Consider the following 17,292-nt stretch of genomic DNA (forward strand, 5'->3'; position numbering starts at 1 on the left):
CCAATGCCCATTTACCAATTCGACTATGTAGACTAGGTTTAGATAACATATGTTTAATATCATCGAAATGAGACGAAACTTAAACATCAACTGACTTTATATAATGCTTCAATTTTGTACATGAGAAATATAGATATAGACATAACTTTTCGACTACACTATATTTAGTCTTTGCATCATTGAGAACTCTACTAAGGTAGTGAAGGAGAAGGGCGATCCAAAACGCAGCGGAATTTAAAAAAAAAAATCTCCTTTAGTGATCCTTAAGAATGGGCATGATCTGTGATAGAACTGTTACCTCTTGTGGCAATTGAAACCTTTGATACAGATCTATGGAGCGATCACGAACGTTAAACGGTGATAACGCCTCCACTCAGTCCACACGAACAAATTCCTTCAATCTCAGTGCTAGCTGCTATGAATGAAGGCTTTGAGTGAGAGAGAGAGAAACGAAATTGCAACTGCACAAATGCTTCTGCACAAGGGTTCTATTTATAGAACCACTTGTGTGGGCTGCAAGCTAAAAAGCCCACTTAAGTGTATATGACCCATATCTTATAATATGTCAAAATCACTTAAGCGCGTGGTACCTTACCATATTTCGTATTCTACTTACGTATACCGTACCTTACGATGTCCTACAATTCAGTTAAGTGCACCGTACCTTACGGTGTTCCTTAGTTGCTCTATCTCTCATCAATCCATCCCTTTGTGTGTGACCCTGTAGGTTTTCGCGGCATTGACAATTATATTAAATCACGTATTTAACATAATAAACAGTGAGCGGTATCTAGCAACACATCACTGCTACCCAATGTCATACCCCAATTTTGTCCGGCCATTTTGGTTTAATCCATGAGATTTCTTTGTTTCAAAAGTCCCATATTTAGAATTTGCATTTTTTAGAAACATGTATGTGTTTTTTTTAAAAATTAAAAGTCTCATATTTAGATTTTTGTATTTAAAATAGAATTGTGTTTTTTTTTAAAATTAAAAGTCTCATATTTAGATTTTTTGTATTTAAAATAGAATTGTGTCTTTTAATTAAAAGTCCCATGTTTAGTTTTTTTGTATTTAAAATAGAATTGTGTTTTTTAATTAAAAGTCCCACGTTTAGATTTTTTGTATTTAAAATTGAATTGTGTTGTTTTTTAAAGTCCCATATTTAGATTTTTGTATATAAAATAGACTTGTGTTGTTTTTAAATTAAAAGTCCCATATTTAGATTTTTCGTATTTAAAATAGAAATTTGTTTTTAAAATTAAGTCATTATACTTAAATTAGAAATTTGTTTTTAAAATTAAGTCATTATACTTAAATTAGAAATTTGTTTTTAAAATTAAGTCATTATACTTAAATTAGAAATTTGTTGTTTTTAAAATTAAGTCATTATACTTAAATTAGAAATTTGTTGTTTTTAAAATTAAGTCATTATCCTTAAATTAGAAATTTGTTGTTTTTAAAATTAAGTCATTATACATAAGTTGGAAATTTGTTGTTTTTTAAAAGTTGAAATTGATTAGCATAAATAAATATTGAGTTAAATTTTGAAAAGCTTAAAAGATAATTACATAATTAAAATTTAATTCAAAAAATTCCTAATAATCCAAAACAATTGCATAACTGGCCAAAAAGAGAAATTCCAAATTAAGTTTGTACATGTTACAAGCAATCCCTAAGTTCATAATCCAAAAGGTCTCTGTTACATCAGAAATAATTTTATTAAAAATTGGAATAAGATGTAAACACAGCAGTTTTAAGCAAATTTCACAGACTCTTCCAAAAGCTCTTTTGGAAGTTCCCAATTCAAAAGCAACTCTTCAGAACTAAAAAACCTGTTGAATAACAGCACCCCTTTTTCAATCAATCAGCATCAACATCACTTCACCTGCAAAAACCAATTCAAAATCAAAAACAGCTTATCAAATAAGCACTTAAAAAGCTAGAAAATAATTAATAGAAAGAGAAGATTAATATGTTACACAATAAGTCAAAGGAAGCACTCAAAAACACACTGCATTATCCAAATAAACAACTTTAAATCCATAGATTAATCATCCCACAAAATCTGGAAATAGGATCCAACAAGTTATCTCACAGAAACCAACCTTCATGTATATAAACCACAAAACTAATTAACAGTAACAGGTTTTTTTGATAAAATCCAGAAGAAATTTTTAAAGTAATTTTTCCTCTGTTAACTCCAAAGAGACAACACAGTAGAAGATTCTTCTAAAGAAACTCTAAACAGAACAACAAATACACAGCAAGGCAATTCTTCAAAAAACATAAACACAACAAGAACAACAAAATACACAGCAAGGCAATTCTTCAAAAAACATAAACATAGCAAGAGCAACAACAACAACAAAGCAATTTTTCTCAAAAAAACAAAACCCTAAACACAACGGTAAAAACACACACCAAGAGTTGATTTCCCGAAACCCTAAGCAAGAACAGCAAAAACGCACACCAAGAGCTTATTTCGGAGAAGCAGGAGAAGTTGAGAATCACATACCTGTTCGTTCAACTCTGAAGCATCTCGAACGGTAAAAACCTAACCCTCTACTCCTTGGTCTGTTTGAATTTTAACGATTGTATGTATGACCTATCTTTCCTTCTGCGTGATTTGTGCCTCGGCGCATCAGTGACTTGTTCCCACATTCCGTTTTGAGGTGCATGCGTTGTGTTCGAGTTTTTAGATTTTTTGATAGAATTCCACGATAGTTTATAGTTACGCTGATACATGTAGATCCATCTATTGGTCGTTGTTGAACTGAGACCTTGGATTTCCTTGAGCTCTGTTGTAAAGAGAATAACGAACGTTGCAAACAGAGAGAAGGTTAAACGGGAACTGGAAAGTGAGAGTTAAACAGAGAGAGAGAGAGTTAAACGTTGCAAACAGAAGTAGGAAGGGTTTAATTGAGATCCAACCCTATTTTCAAGTTGGACCGGAGCGGGTCCTCCTCATGGGTTTCCAGGGTTTCCGACCCAGCTAGTCCACCATATTTGGTTTTCGCCCTGATGGGCCTTAAGGGGAACATTTAGAGCCCATTCCTTTTCTTTTATTATTAATCCATCTAAAATACATAAAACCTAACTTAGTTTTTTTTTAATAAAAAAAAGGCAAAAGGAAATGAATTTTTAATTTCAAAAAGACATGAATTTTGTTTAATTAATTAAAAATTCATTTTTTTAAATTATTTAATATCAATTATAGAACTTATTAGTATTTAACCAATAATATGTTGAATTATCACCATTTATTAGTTAAATATAAGTAATTATTTTTTATGAGAATTGTGTGTGCCAGCACTTTGGTTTATTTATTTCATTCTTTCTTTTAAAAAAATTATAATTATACTGTTGTTAATATTATTTATTTTATTTTCAAAACTAATTATACTATTGTTAATATTTTTTTATATATATATAGTAAATATGTAATTATATTACTATTATTATTATTAAAAAGTAAATACACAATTATATGGTTTTTATCATTATTAGTATTTAATTATTTGATTATATTCATTTTTTTTGTTACTACTTATTATTTAATTAAAATAAAATAATTAGTTAAACATCCAATTAATTAATTGACTATAGAATCACAAATGACCTTCATAATTTAGATGTTTATTTATCTTAAGGAGTGTATGTGCATGATTATTCTTTATCTATTTGTTTATACTGAACCTTGAGCGTACACAAAATGATATGTTATAATTGTGACAAAATCACGTCGCTTTCATCGATTTTAAAATAATCCGAGCCGATTTCAAATCACATACTTCTCGATTCAAAGTCGAGCCCATTTTCAAAACACCTTTGTAAGTCGATCGCTTGTAAAAGCACCGCCATCAACCTCACATGGCTTACTCTTGGGCCTTCTTACAATGAGACCTATTCGGTTTTAATTAATCGATTAAATGGATTATTCACCAATTAAATTCAATTCATTCACAAGAATGCAATTTTAAAACCTCGATCCGACATTGAAAGTTAAATTAAAATACTTAATGACATTTAAAACAACACTTCGTTTGAAAATGAAAAGGGGGATGGTTTTGTGTTTTCAACTCCTCTCCTTGATTATTTGAATACGAGTTTTCTTACTCGGTTAGTCAAATGGTCGTCATTTCTAATTCATTTAAGTACAAACAAATCAAATCCTTTTATAACAAGAAACCAAAAGGGAGATAACTTTGATTCTTCAATTTTTCTCCTCAATTATTTGAATACAAGTTCTCTTACTTGGTCAGTCAAATAATTGTCGTTCCTCTACAAACTTCCAAACCAAATTAAATCGAAATATTTTCACAATAAGCTAAATGAAAAGGGAGTTGACTTTGAGTTTTCAATTTCATTCCTCAATTGTTTGAATACGAGTTCTCTTACTCGGTCAGTCGGACAATTGTCATTTTTCACCAACTCATACTTAATCAAATCGTTTTTCATAACGAACTATACGAAAAGGGAGATGGTCTTGAGTCTTCAATTCCTCTTCTCAAATGCTTGGATATGAGTTATCTTACTTAGTCATTCAAGTATTTGTCATTCAGGCTAAAATACGTCAACCATATACAACCTTATTTTCATAAATATTCAGATGAAACAGAAAGCGGTCAAGAGTCTTCTACTCCCTTTCCCGATTATTAGGATACGAGTTGTCTTACTCGATTATCCGAGTATTCGTCATCCATTGAAAACACCTTAATTATTATCAAACCCTTTCTATAATTAAGGATGAAAAAGAAAGTGGATTAGAGTCTTCTATTCCCTTTCCCGACTATTGGGATGCGAGTTGTCTTACTCGACTATCCGAGTAATCGTCATCCAACCAAAATATCTCAACACATCAAACCTATCTTTTCTCGCCCTCGTGCGATCATAAACAATCAAACAAAACACCCAACACATTAATTCAACTCGTCACCCCCGTGTGACCAAAACCCTTCTTTCAAAAAGGACACTATTTAATCCTTTCTAAATGCGCATAACAAACCAATGCTTAAGCCTCCGCCGAGAGTAGACAAGCCAACGTTTAGCCTTTAGGATGCGATCTAAATAGTTGTTCATTAAAAAACACCAACCAACCGTAGTTCCCCGAACTACGAATGCTCTGATTTCCTTATTACCATAAGGATACGTAGGCAGGAGATTGCTGTATCTTCGCGAGCACACTAATAAAAAAACCTCCCCTTTCCCTTTCTGAGGTTCCCATCCATTTCTATTTTCAATATATTTATAACCCAAAGATAACAAACAAACATAGATTAACACTCAAAATGCACTTTAGAACTAAAAGGTTCCCGTTGAGTACAACGGACGTAAGGGGTGTTAATACCTTCCTCTTACGTAATCCACTCCCGAACCCGAATATGGTTGCGATGACCATTATTCCATTTCCTAAAGGTTTTATCGATATTTTCCTATTCCTTCATTGGGATAAATAAAGTTCGGTGGCGACTCTGTTCGAACATAATTTTTTCCGCGACCATCACGAGGAATCGTATTTTTCGAGATGCGACAGATGGCGACTCTGCTGGGGAATAGCTCCAAGCACAAGAGTGTGAAGCCTAATTTAGTTCAATTTTTGTATTGTGTGTTAATCTTGTTTGTTTGTCTGTTATTTTTCTATTCTGCTATTATTATTCTGTCATAATTATTATATTGTGATTTATTGACTATGTCTTATTTGGGGGCCTCTGGTTGGTGATACTTTGTGAGATAGGCTCTCCACCCGAGTCTGATAAAAACCATAAGATTAAGTTGGTGGTTGCGTAGTGGGCGCCCACAAGGAGTCTTCCTTGTTGGGATGAAACGAAGACCCCGCCTAGAGGAGATTCTCTTGAGATATTGTTGCCCGATGAGTCTTCGTCACGACGATAGTATTCTCAAGTTGGATCAATGACTCTAGGGACCTTTTAACCCACTATATCCGGCGGTTATGTAGTATTAACCTACGAAGTTTCAGACTTGTTGGGTTAATACGAAAGCCCCAATCAGATGAGATCCCTTGGACGTATTGCTATCTTATAGTAATATTTCCAACCTCGATCTATGACTCTGAGAACCTTGTTAGAACCCTGGACTCGAGAGTCGTGTAGTAGAATCCCCATGAAGCCTTCCTTATTGGGACAATACGAAGACCTCACCTAGATGAGATCTTCTTAAGGATATTATTGTCCGACGAGTCTTCGTCATGGCAGTGACGTTCTCAAGAAATATCTGTGACTCTAGGAACCTACCAACTGTAGAGCCTACCCCTGGGGTTCCATTAATCAGAGATACTTGTCATTTACCCGTTATTCTGATCCATCTGAAAACACTTTGAACCTGCGATCCTGAACATGTCACTACAACTCATACACATATCATTGCATCTGCAATCGTCGTGCATTGCATATCACCTTTCATACAAAATACATACAAAAAAATTCATCCACCCTTCGTCCATAACCTGCAGTTGATTTCCCGACATTCATATCAGACTTGAAGTAACTCTTGAAAGATTATGGATCCGTTGGAGCAAAGCCATATTGCATTGAGAGGAGATGTGGACTCGATAAAAATCAGCTAGACCAACTTGTGGAAGCTATGATAGTTTTAGCAAAGAAGGAAGACAACATTCAGCAGACTGCAGTTGTTGAGAACGTTATGCTAGCTACAGTAAATGGCCCTACCCAACCTCTACTCACCTGGATATGATCCTGATGTGCAATGTGGATATCACGCCGGAACAATAGGGCATTCAACTGAAGACTGCAATGCTTTCAAGGCTAAAGTGAAACAATTGATCGACAAAAGTTTCTTTGTTGTTAAAAGCTGCTTGTGTTTAAACACTGTTTGTTGTTAATGGTAATATTGATGAAGTAATGATGCATGTTTTGAATTAATCATCTCGCATTCGCGCATTTTTCTTCTCTTATATCAAAAACAAAAAAATACATCAGTGTTTCTCCCATTCACTTTTCTTTATCATAACTTTTGTTTTAGCAAAGATTTGAGGGAGGATGACGAAAACAAAATACCCATAATTGCTGACTGTATGCTTTCGGATAAAATCCTACTGATGATGTATAGGCATTGTTTCAAATTCCCAAACACTAGAGAGATAAGGAGTTAATCCCTGGTCAACCACTTCGAGCCTGAAGTAGGAGTTTCTTTCGGATCTAAAAAAAACATTACATTAAACCTAGGGCAGGGTAGTGTTCAGTTAATCTGACTATGCATTTAAATCACAAGATGAAATATCCAGTATGTGGATCAACTACATGACATTCTTCACACATATCCTGAAGTGTAGAAGGAACCATGCAAAATCCAAAAGTTATGGCGTTTGTTCTTCAATGACCATTGACTTGGCAGTCACAACTTATCAAAAATAAAATCAAAGAAAAGCCCGCTAAGTCGAACACCCAAGAGGCGACTTAGGCAAAAATTAGGGCAATCCCGATGGATTGAAAGCTTCAAAAGCAGTTCAGGCAAAAGTTAGGGATCAAAACAAAAACCAAAGGAGGTCACAAAAACCCTCAACAAAATAAAAACAAGATTTAGTGACCACCATATCCAAATCAAAAGGTCACCAACATCCATAAAGAGCGAAATAAGTGACTGTCATTTCAAAAAGATCTTACACTGCTGAAATCTCGTAAGAGTAAGTGTGTGTCGAATTAATTAAACGTAGGATTGGAGATCATCATGAATAAGGGGTGGGTTAAAATAAACTTTGAGCCTTATATCCTTTTGTTTCAATAACCATGAACCAAGCCACGTTACAACCCTCAAAAGACCTAATTGAGGTAGGGTTATTGTAACACCTCAAAATTTGCCCTCCTCTCTTGGGACTAGCATTATCATTTTGCATATCATTTTAGGTCATTAGGCATTGCATATTGCATATCATGTGGTTACATTGTGCAAGCCATTTTTCCAAGTCTTGATCAGAAGATGAGGAAGTCAAAGTGCAAGTTAGGGTTTTGTTGACTGATCATTGGCCATCTGAGGATTGGGCTGTGAATTAGGGTTTTGTGATTCTCAAAGGATATTGGTCTTCATCTTGATTACAATGATTCATCATCATCATCATGTCTTGTTATCATCAGAGGATTCAAGTGTTGAAGCAGATTCCTTGAGATTAGGGTTTTGACTACTGGTCAACCCTAATCAGTTGCATTGGGCCAGTCAGGGCATGATCAGGAGAAGGGGTCTATGATGGATATGGGGTTCATTATTTGGTTTTATTGTGATTATTGAGGCTAGGGTTTCACCCTTGAGCCATTTCATCAGAGGATTGGGGCTCAGATTGATCTATGCATTGCCAAATTCATCTGTCAGTTGAAAAAGTCAACTGAAGTCAACTGTGCATGATTTTATGGATTTGGAGGAGGAAATGAGTTGGATACACTTCATTCATGTTGAAACAGGTGTTATTTGACATGTCAAAGCTCAAGAATGAAGAAAATCAAGTCAGAACAAAAATTGCCAAAAATAGAAAGTGACTTGTAATGGAAGTTTCCAAAAATGGAAAGTTTTTGACCTCAAAATTACATGTCCAAGGAAGCTTCAAATGAAAAATTGTTCAACATGAAAGTTGTAGATCTTGTTCTCACCTTTCCAAAATGTCCAAGAACTTGAAAATCCCATGTATGGTTGTCAAGTTATGGTCCAGTGAATTTCAGAAATGACCCATAATCAGGAGGGCATAACTTCCACATGGATTGTCCAAATTGGATGTTCTTTATATGCACAAACTCCATTTGACATGTAATTTCATGGTGCATAATTGGATTTCTTCAAAAATGGTCAATGCAAAAAGTCAAATTTCAACTGGACAGTTAAATGAACCAGGGGCAAAATTGTCCAACTTGTGAAATAATTGGAATTTTTGAGTGGGGATTTTTGCAACACTTCACAAATGGAATTTGAAAGTTGTTGGAATCATCATAACATGCCAAGGCTTCATGGTTTGGAAATTGGCTTTTGAAATGAACTTGAATAATTGAACACATAAGCCATCACATAGTGAAAATGAGAAATACACCTCCAATGAGCATGCAACAAGTGGCAATAGCTCATGACAGGTGTTTAGAAGGTGTATGAGGTGGCAGTGAGCTGTCATGAGCTGGCATGTGAAAGTTCAATTTTGCCCCTAGCTTGAAAGTGACATTTTCACTAATCATTGGCATTTGATTAATTAGTGTGATTAAACATGGGTTAAGCTTGAGTATATAATCCTAATCACGTCTAAATCATAACAGAATCACAATTCATCAAAAATCAGATCAAAAACTCTCCAAATTCTCAAGAATTCTTCAAGAACACAAAACCAAAAATCCAAGGATCTTTCTCATTTCTTGATCAATTCTCGAAATTCTTTTTGTGTCAATCTCTAATCAACTTCTTCTACATCTGTTTGTGGATCTCATCATCAATTGCACACCAAAACACGACTGTCCAAGTGAAGCATCATTCATGGTGAATCAAGATCGCATGCATTAGGAGCTGATTCGTTCGAACCTGATCACATCATTCAATTGCTTGGAGCTTCTACTTCAACTGTTTGTGGAAAAAACGCGCGAAGAACATCAAGATTGACACTGCCATTCCAGGTAATTGATTTTTTTCGAATGTCATGGTTTTGTATGTGATGATATGCGTTTTGTAGACTGGTTCATGTAGAGCATTGTGATGCTTTTAGTTTTAGGAATGGTGAACTGTAGAGGAAGTAATCTGGATTGAAAGTTTTGAAACCAAACCCTAAGTCGATCGATCCGTGAGATTTAGGAACTTGTAGGTTAAATCAGTGACATATTTGGACTCCTCGTTCTTAGACGATTCCATTGACTATGCGCTTGCAAATTTTGGTGATGATTCGTGGATCTTCATGTTCATGCGTGTTCTTGGTATTTCTGGAGTGAAGACGATGAGTATAGCATGTTTGACCCGAAATCTTGTTTGAAAATTTGAATAGGAGGTTTACCGCGCCCGCGTTCCATAATTACAACTATGCCATTAATGAAAACTAATTTAATTAATTTAATTCAAATAAATTATTAAAAAATCATAAACAGCTTAAAAAATTCATAAAAAATTATTTAAAAGTCAGAAAAATGTGAGGATTTTTTCTATGGATTCCAAATTCCCTGTAGAATTTTATTGACCTATTTTTAGAAGTTGTGCTTGGTAAAAATTAGGTTTGACCTAGGGTTGTTTGACTTAGGTGCATTTTTGATACATTTTGCCATTCCTATTGTGAAATACTCATGCCTTGAAATAAATGCTTGAAAATTTTTGTGGTGATTATAGACATGCCAAAGGTGATTTACATGTACATTTTGTGAATTTTGGATACCTGTGGATTGAGTTATGAATTTTTGAATCTAGGTGTGATAATTTGTGTCACACCTAGTTAGGTCATCTTTCTGGATTTATTTTCATGACTTGTGCTTGATGGATTGATGTGAAATTTTGCATGATTGTTCATTAACATGTTAAGATGCTATGTGAATTTTTCTGGATTTTTCCATTGCATTTTCAATTTGATTGCTATTTTTCATCTCTGTTGGTCAAATATGCAAGTCCATGTGACACATGTTGTGAAATTTGTTGTGAAAGGCTCATATGGTATTGAATGAACATGAAATTTGGTATGCTGGTTATAGACACATGATAGGACATCCCTGTTTTGGTCCCATTCATTTCTTTATTGTTTTCATTGATTTATGAATTTTTGAAGTGAATGCATGTGTTGATGCTTTGGTTTGGATCATATAATTGTGTCTGTTTTTGTTGATTTTCATTGACATGGTTCCCTTTGTCCAATTGAGCTAAAATTTGACATGCCATACCTTGAAAATGTCTTGTTTAGGTGTAAATTATTTGAGGATTTTTGGAATTGTTTTGACATGGAATTGAATGCAATAGTTCTGTTTGGATGTTTGGTGTTCCATTTGACCTAAATTGAATTGTTTTGTGCATGAAATGAATATAATGAATGGTATGAGCATGGGACTAATTGTGTTGGCTTTTGTTTGACATTAATTTGACTTTGGTTAGAGATCCCTTGCTGTTTAGACATTTTTGTCACCTTTGGACCCTAGGCTTGGCCTAGTGGTCTAGTTTCTAACATTTGCTTGATTTTTCAGGATGAAATGCATAATGCCTAAAGGGATTGAGCCAAGTTAATTCAATTGAGATTATTTGTTTTTTGTACACTAACATGACTTGGTTTTGTAGGTTGTGAAGCTTGGGCTTGAGCTTATAGCTTGCCTTGTTGTGCATTGACTTGTATAGTCTGACTGATTAACATTTGCTGTTTTCTGATTGGTTGTCTGAGATACTGACTGGTTAGCTTTTGTACAGGTACATTTAGTCGCTTCTAGTTCTTTTAAGAACTTGCTTGCTAGCTGCTGCTTGGTTGTGTAGACCATTTGAGGTAGGTCCTCTTGACTTCATGTAGTCTGGAGACCCGGTTTGTTATTTGGCCGGGCAAAATGTCTGAAGTCCTCCTTAAGAGGCGATGATTGTGATTGTTTAATATTGTGCCTAAGCAGGTAAAGTCCTTAATCAAGGCAATTGGTGGAAGGTAGGGATATGCAATCTATCCCCCACTATTCTGTGAGTCGTCCCTCTGCTCACACGGCTGTGTGTTGATGCATTGGGACACAAACCCAAGATCTCGTGCTGTTGCACAATCGAGTCAGAGTCTTTGAGCGTAGAAGGGTCCCTCCATTCTGGACCCACGCTCCTTTGTCAGAAGCTCTCCCTGGTCAGGGATAAGAGCTGTGAGGTCTGATCCTCACTTCACCTTTCATCTGCTTCACCTTAGCCTCGTAATGGCAAGGTTAAGAGCAAACGCAGCCCGTACAGATGACTTGCTGAGGCAGTCAAACCTATTGTGTGAGCCCACTTGTTTGGTTATAGTGCGTGCTATGTGGATATCTGTTTGAGATGCTTGTTCTCATTTGATGTATGCTTGAATTATTTTGTATGCTTGTATGCTTGCTTCTTTCCTGGATAGGAGTAGTTTGCTTATGCAAGTAGGATAGAAAACTGAACTTAGGGTAACGATGCATGACAACACTAGGCTCGAGTCCAGCTCCCTGGTAGTGTGTCTTCCCTCGGTTTCTGGCTAGTTTTTCTTTCCCTTGAGGGGGAACTACATCGCCCTGATCCTTGTTCCAGACGAGGTATGTAGGCAGGTGGTCGTGCGAGACCACTCCGGGCAACCTTTTTCTTTTTTGCGTGCGTTTACTTGTTATCTGACTGTGTGTTTGGTTCGGATGCCGACGTAAGTCCAATGATTGGCTGTTGGGCTCCACGTTTGCCGTTTTGTGCGTGTTTTGGTTCGGATGCTGACGTAATTCCATCGAGTGGTTGTCGGGCTCCATGTTTGCCATCTGTCTGTGCGTTTTGTGTTGTTTGGCGTGCGTAAGCCGAACTACAGTGGCTATGATTCTCGTTCCAGACGAGATATGTAGGCATAGGATGCGATGTCCTATCGAGCTCCCTTCTCTTAACCCCACCTGCGTTCCCTTGTGTGTGTGTGTGATGTTTTAGCAACCTATTCTTTATTTTAGAACGTGGATCCCGTCGAGTACGACGGACGTGAGGGGTGCTAATACCTTCCCCTTGCGTAACCGACTCCCTTACCCTTTCTCTTTGGTCGCGAGACCATTTCCTTTCCAGGTTTCTCTGAGCGTTTCCTTTCCCTATCTTGGGATAAATAACGCGCAGTGGCGGCTCTGTGTTGTGTTTTTATTTGAGTCTCGCCGGTTGTTTTTTCGCGGATGCGACAGCTGGCGACTCTGCTGGGGAATTCGGATGTAGACCTGTGCTGGTCCATCTTCCCTAAGCGAGTCCTTCCTAGCGTTTTAGGATAGTTTAGGTGGCTTGTTTTGTTTGATTTATTGCATTTATTATTCTAACCAGTGTATATATTTGCATTAAATATTTGCATGCATCATACTATCATGTTGCCGTCCTCTGTGCAGGTGATTCCTCTGTTTTGGGGTGGGTGTTCTGAGTGGGGCTAAAACCCAGGCCCGAGCATACACCTAGGATTAGCGTGGTCTCGCGTCGCTCACATGTCGGTTGGGCATGATGTTGCGATGTGACATACCACAAGCCGGACGAGGTTCATCTGAGAAGTGCTCTTCCAGTGGGGTTTTCCACTTTGGTTGGGTTATCTCTTTTGAGCCGTTGACTCTGGTGACCGATCATTTCCCGGATCTTTGGTTTAGACGATCTCAGGAGAGCTACAATGGCACACCCGAAAGGGCAAACCCATTGAGTATCTCTGCCCGATTGTCGAGACTATTATCCGCCTTAGGATGACCTGTTTAGAATTTACCTGTGAGGGGAGGGTTGATTATTTCAGATGCATTGCTCAGGTGGTGACTTTTTGTTCTGTGGATCAGAGTTCTATTTATAAGTCGGATTTATGGTCATTTATTGCCGAGACGCCGGAGTGCTGTCCGAGATTTATCAGTGGGGATCCGTTTATTTCAGGATTCCCCGGGCCGAGTTATTTATCAGTGGGGATCCGTTTATTTCAGGATTCCCCGGGCCGATTCAGTGGTTATGGTATCTGATCAGAGTTTGGTGATGATGATGATGATGATGTGTCTGTCTTCCGTTTATTTCGGAACCCGTGGGCCAAATTTGTGGTTACTTGTTCCTTCAGATGGTTATGATCAGTTCAGAAACCAGGTTTCAGTGCGGATGATCAGATGACTTGGAGGATGGCAACGCATTGCATTCATTCATCAGCATCATTACATCTTGCATTTATTTGCATCTAACACATGTTTACCCATATGCAGGGACCCTTCTGATCGAGATCCTGGTTGAGAGACTTTCTGCCCAGATATGAGAAGACCCGGTTTGAAGGATGATGTTGCCTACAGTTTCTTCGACTCAGATATCAGTGTGCTGAAGGATATGATTGCATTGATCGCACCCGACCATGTGGGGTTGTTTCGTGAGATGTATGGGGGGATTCTGAGGATGGTTTTCAGGCTCACTGACAGAGACAGGAGTGCCGTTCATACTCTTCTTCAGTTTTATGATCCTGAGCTGAGGTGTTTTGTCTTCCCAGATTACTTACTCGGGTCATTGATGGAGGATTATGCTGATATTTTGGGTATTCAGATCAGAGATCAGGTGCCTTTCTATGCTACCAAGGAAGAGCCTGATATTGGAGGGACTGCCCGTGCTCTTTATCTGAGTCCAGAGATAGTGAAGGGTAATCTGAAAGAGAAGGGGAAGTTGCCTGGTTTTCATTTGAGTTTCCTGGAAGCTAAGGCTAAGGAGCAGGCAGAGTTGGGTAACTGGAGAGCTGTCTGTGCTTTGATCGCTGCGGGCATTTATGGTATCATTCTGTTTCCTAACCAGAAGAACTTTGTGGATATCAATGCCATTTGCTTGTTTGTTCGAGGAAATCCTATTCCCACCTTGATTGGAGATGTCTATTATTCGGTTCATAACCGGAACGAGAAGAGGCGTGGGGGTTTGATTCGATGCTGCGCTCAGTTACTATACAAGTGGTTTATGGGTTATTTGCCGTCTAAGGGTGCTTTTGTTCTTCTTGGTCAGAATGTTAATTGGGCGACCAAATTGATGGGTTTGAGGGCTAAGGACATAGATTGGACTCACGGTAGTGGGGTTGGACAGGATTTCATTTGCAGTTGCAGGGGTTTTCCCAATGTACCGCTTATAGGAGTTCAGGGTTGCATTAATTATAACCCGACACTTCTTAAGAGGCAGATGGGATTTGCTATGGAGCTTCCTCCGTACAAAAGTGATGTTCAGGAATCTGTGTACTTCCCAGTTGAGGGTAATCAGGCCCGGGTGAAGCAGGTAGCTGAGGCATGGCGCAGCATTCAAAGGAAAGGCAAGGTTTCCTGGGGTAGAGCTAATAACAGATCTTTTCCTCCATTCGATGACTGGCTCAGTAAGAGAGTGGAGCTTACTTGTCTACCGTTTCCTATGGTCGATCCTTGGTATCCGTTGGTTGAAGAGACTCCTTCTACTGTCAGTATGGACGAGTTCTTAGAGATGAAGCGGGAGAGAGATCAGTTGCTCGCAGAGAAGACGGAATTGGAGATGAGTGTTGCTCGGGTTCAGAGGGTTAATCAGGAGCTCAAGGGGAAGATGGAGGATCAAGACAAGCGGCATGCCCTGGAAGCAAAGCGCTTTGAGATGGATACTGCCTATTATGGGAAGGTCAGTCAGGCCTTGGCGTCTTCAGCAAAGGAGCATGACATCACCAAAGAGAGATTGGCTAGAGCTTCGAAGGTCATTGAAGATGAGAAGAGAAGACATATCTTGGTGAAAGATCAGAGGGATAACAGAGTCCGAGTCCTCATTGCTGAGTGGGAGGCGAAACTGAGGGTTAAGGAGTCAGAGAATCTGAGGATTATTGCTGAGTGGGAAGCTAAGCTGAGGGTTAAGGAGTCAGAGAACATGAAGATTGTCGCCGAGAGAGATCACTACATGGCAGAGAGAGATCACTACTTCAGACAGATGAAGATTCATCAGAAAGAAGTGGGGAGATTGCAGCAGGAGAACACCGAGCTCAGGTTCGCCGCAGAGTTCGCAAGGATGGAAGATGAGATAGGGCCATCTGTGGGACCCTCATCCAGTTAGATCTTTCATTTGTTGTGGATTACCGTCAGGCTTGTTGACGGAATCCCTTGCTTGTATTTCTTTCCTGATTCTGGAGGATTGTATTTGAATTTTATCTGGTTTGATGTATGACTATGGCACTGTTGGAGCACTATTTGTTATGTGATGGTTGTTTTCAGTCAATGATTGATCTTCAAGCTTTATTTGCTTTACCGTATGCACTCACACAAGCACACACATGGTTGGGGGTATCATGCTAAATCACATATCTCCGATCTGCACGATGAAATCAGATGCTAAATATCAGAATATTGATGCCGGATTATTGTTTGTCTCAATGATGCCAGGATCGAGAGACAAAGTGTCCTTCATATGGATAGACACTGCATTCATGCATAATCATAATAACCTGTGTTTTATTTTGCAGGTATCTGTTGCTAACGTGCTTGATTGTTTCAGGAATCATTGCTCGTGCTCGAAGAACGGTACCTTTGCACTCAACACGCCCTCACAGGTATTATACCAGAAGAAATACACCCAGACTCATGGAGCTTCCCAGTGCAGATATGCTCGAGCTAAAAGACAAGATGAACGAGCTGATCAATATAATGCAAGGCTTTGCAATTGGTCAGAAGGCTCTGGCGGATAAAGTTGAGAAACTCGAGCGGGTTTCTGCAGCAAACAGTGGGGTTAACCTGGATGGAGTCTCCAACCAGGGGCAGGGGTCTCGAGATGGTGGAAAGAGGACCACTGTTGGTATTATGAATAATGCTGGTGGGTTCGGTGGTGCTGCTAGCCAACCTGGGCCGGGGCAGAATCAGAAAGACAATTTTGTGCCTCCATTCTACGGATTCGATGAAGACCAGGAGGAGGACAGAGAGGCCGACCAATTCTCAATGCAAAATGAGCCGTTTGTGCCTTACAATGCTCCGCCTCAGAATAAGGAGATCCAGCTGCTGGCTGAGAAAATTAAGGTGCTCGAGAGTTATGCCACGCCTGGGGTGGTGAACATGTCAAACATGGGGCTGGTAGAGGGGATTGTGATCCCACAGAAGTTCAAGGCGCCCAGTTTTGACAGATATAACGGGAGTTCTTGCCCAGAGACGCATTTACAAGCTTTTGTCCGCAAGATCTCTGCGTACACGGTAGATCAGAAACTGTGGATGTACTTCTTCCAGAACAGCCTGTCCGGAGGCTCCCTGGAGTGGTATACTAAGTTGAAATCGTCTGATATAAAGAATTGGCAGGATCTTGGGGATGCTTTCTTCAAGCAGTACCAGTTCAATGCTGACATGGCTCCGAGCCGTACCCAGCTGCAGGGTATGTCTCAGAAAAATAATGAAGGATTCAAGGAGTATGCCCAGCGGTGGAGAGAACTGGCTGCGAGAGTTCAACCTCCTCTGGTGGATAGAGAAATGTCTGATTTGTTTATGGGGACCCTGCAGGGGCCGTTTGCGGAAAGGATGGTAGGTTGTCCTGTCACCAATTTCTCTGACATTGTGGTGGCAGGGGAAAGAATAGAAAGTTGGTTGAAGCTGGGAAAGATTCAGGGTACTGCTTCTGCGTCTTCTTCCGGTTCAAAGAAATCGTTTGGTAATGGTGGGCAGAGGAAAAAGGAAGGAGATACCAGTGCCGTTTATACTCAACGAGGACCCG

The 17,292-nt window shown here is 38.7% G+C and overlaps 1 long non-coding RNA gene across 1 annotated transcript; it reads right to left on the reverse strand.

The window, feature by feature from the left end:
- Positions 1 to 1,595: 1,595 nt before the first annotated feature.
- On the reverse strand, positions 1,596 to 2,908 carry LOC127107449 (uncharacterized). Its single transcript, XR_007795723.1, has 2 exons — positions 2,519 to 2,908; positions 1,596 to 1,888 (listed from the first exon to the last, which is right to left on the reverse strand). It is a non-coding gene; the product is annotated as an uncharacterized LOC127107449 (long non-coding RNA).
- Positions 2,909 to 17,292: the final 14,384 nt, after the last annotated feature.

This window comes from Lathyrus oleraceus, chromosome 7 (genome assembly GCF_024323335.1).
Source record: "Lathyrus oleraceus cultivar Zhongwan6 chromosome 7, CAAS_Psat_ZW6_1.0, whole genome shotgun sequence".
Lineage (NCBI taxonomy): Eukaryota > Viridiplantae > Streptophyta > Magnoliopsida > Fabales > Fabaceae > Lathyrus > Lathyrus oleraceus.